This window comes from Triticum dicoccoides, chromosome 1B, assembly GCF_002162155.2.
Source record: "Triticum dicoccoides isolate Atlit2015 ecotype Zavitan chromosome 1B, WEW_v2.0, whole genome shotgun sequence".
Taxonomy (NCBI): Eukaryota; Viridiplantae; Streptophyta; class Magnoliopsida; order Poales; family Poaceae; genus Triticum; species Triticum dicoccoides.
Genome location: NC_041381.1, coordinates 521,044,144 through 521,046,936, shown reverse-complemented (window position 1 = coordinate 521,046,936; position 2,793 = coordinate 521,044,144).

Genomic DNA, 2,793 nt, shown 5'->3' with positions numbered 1-2,793 from the left:
TTCAGAGAGGAGAAGCACATGAAATAAGTTCGAAAAAAGCAGAAGGCAAAAAGCAAATAAACTCTCACAACATTTACACATAAATGTTTCAAGTAAAGGCCCACGGCCGGAGTTCATTACACCTTGAAAACCCTAAGTGGGTGGGTGGACCTGCTACTTAACAAAGTTTTCTACCAAGATTCTCAGGCATTCCCAGCGCCGCGTCACGACATCGACGGCTCTCCCCTGCCGGCCTCCGGGTCCAGTGAGGCACCAGTGTCCTCTTCGGCCTCCGCGTTGCCATAGACACCCGTCTCCTCTGAGCTGCCCTCCAGGTCGCGAAGAAGCAAGCCATAGTCGTCGCCATCGACGACCCCGCCGTCTTTCGTCCGCTCCGGATGGAACTCGTCGTGGAAGGCGAACTCGGCGATGTAGCTGGCCCGGGAGGCAATCCGGCCGGCTTGCTCCTGCAGCAACTGCTCTGAACCAGCGCACTGGCCCATCAGCACGTCCAGCTGAAGATCCGGATGCCAAGACAGCGCGATCCGGAGCGCCATCTCAGCACCTGCCTGGGCGCGGAAACACGCCAGTCGCTAAGACGGTCCGGGCCCATCTTCAACCAGCTCGCCAACCGCGAGAAGCTGTGCGGATGGACGGAGTCTGGCCACAGGGCCGTCGTCATCGCGGTGTCGGCCCAGGACAACCGCTCCATCTGTGTCCCCAAGACCCGCAGCCGGGCCTCAGTAGCAGCAATGATCTCCGGGAAGGTCCAGGCCATCAGCGGATCCGTCCCGGACCCAGCAACACCGGTCGGGTCGCGCTGATAGCGGACGACTTCCTCCGCCAGCCGATGCGTCTCCAGGAGGCACCTGTCGTCAAAGAAGAAGCAAGTTAGAAGAACAACAAGGAAGGAAGGGCCGGGTCTCGACCCGGCAAACTACGAAGTAGCAGCACTTACTGGAGAAGGACTCTTCCAGGTGCTGCGCCTCAAGCAATGTACCACGTCGCTCCCACTCCAAGACGCGGTCGTGCTCCCCGAGCGCCTTCTCCAGGTCGGCCGCCCTAGCAAGGGCCGCCTTCAGCTCGGTGTCCTTGTCTTCGGCCGCCTTCCCGGCCACCTCACGGCGGCGAGTCTCGACCTGGCGGGCCTCCTCAGTCGTGGTGGCCTGCTCCCGCACACGGTCCACCTCGGCCTGGAGCCGGCCCTTGTCGTCGACCAGCTGGCCGCACTACTGGTCCGCCTCGACCAGCGCCTGCTGCATCTCCACCACCTTGGCGGCCTCTGCCTTAAGAAGCTCCACTTCGGCCTCGAGGCGGCTCTTGTGACCCGCCGTCTGCTCGTGCAGCCGGTTGGCCTCGTCAAGAGACCGTCGGGCCCCGGCCGCCTCCACCCTCGCCTGCGCCACCTCGTCGCCAAGACGTCCGGTATCAGCAACAAGCCGGTCGTAATGATGATCAGCCCGAAGCACCCGGGTCCGCCAAGATAGCACCTCGGCTGAGAAGAAAAAGAATTCAGCAGAAGGAAAAATGACAAGACTTAAGATTTGGCCCAACTATTACATAGTTGGCCCGAATCTTGGGGGCTACACCCAGTGGGTGCGCTAGCGCGCCCCCACTAGAAAAGAGCACAGGAGTACCTGCGGCGACACGAAGCTCCTCCTCCTTGGAGCGAGTTGCTCCTTGAGCTCCCGATGCTTGCCCAGGAGCCGGTTGCAGGCGGCAACCCGAAAGGCGTCAAGATGCTGAAAGCAGAACAAAGTTTGAACAAGGCCGACGCTCTTAAGATTCGACCCAACTACTACATAGTTGGCCCGAACCTCGGGGGCTACACTCAGTGGGTGCGGCGGCGCACTCCCACAAAGATGAAATCACAGGAAAACAAGAAGAAGGAAGAACTTACCAAGATGGCGCACTCCAAGTCGCGCGTCCACTCCACCTCGGCCTGGGCGAAGGCCTCGAGCCACTCCGTCCGACCTCGCAGACGGCGGCTGATGGCGTCCAGCGCTGCCTCCTCCTGGGTCTGAGGCTCGAAGACGGACGCGCCCCCGCTTCGCGCGGGCTGCGACACAACAGCTCGACGCCCTCCCGGACGGAGCACCAAGGCACGCCGCGTCGACCCCATCCGGTTGGGGTCCTGAAGCCCGATCATCTCACCGATGAGGCAGGAGCGCCTCTGAAGTGGGAGAACCCGGCTGGTGATGAATGCGGCAAAGAGGTCGGTGCCAGTGAGCCCCTCCTGCATCCTCATCATCGTGACCCGCTCGCAGCGATTGACGATCTCCTACAACGGGCGCCGGAGCGAGTAGCCCCAGTTCGTTTTTGCCCGCGGCGGCACGACGGCGAAGGGGGGAAGGTTGATGAGGTCCGCACCGTGGTTGCGGACATAGAAGAAGGAGTTCTACCACTTCTTGGCAGAATCCTCGAGCAGGATCTTGGGGAAGTCAGCCCCCGACCGCTTCAAGATGACGGCGGCCCCGCAGTCGGCGAACTCCCCGGCCGACGGGCCCTGCTGCTTCAGGGAGAAGAAGCGTGCCAAGAGGTCAATGGTCGGCTCGACCCCCAGGTACCCCTTGCACAGGGTCATGAAGCCGGAGAGCTGGACGATGGCGCCGGCGCCAAGATGGTGCGGTTGGAGCCCAAAGAACTCCAAGAACGCGCGGAAGAAAGTTCTCGCCGGCAGCCCGAAGCCACACTCGAAATGCGTGAGGAAGACGACGCGCTCCTGCCCCTCGGGGCGGGGCCTCTGCTCACCGTCCGGCAGACGGACACCAACGTCCGTCTCCCGCGGCAGGCGCCGCGAAGAGCGAAGGTAGG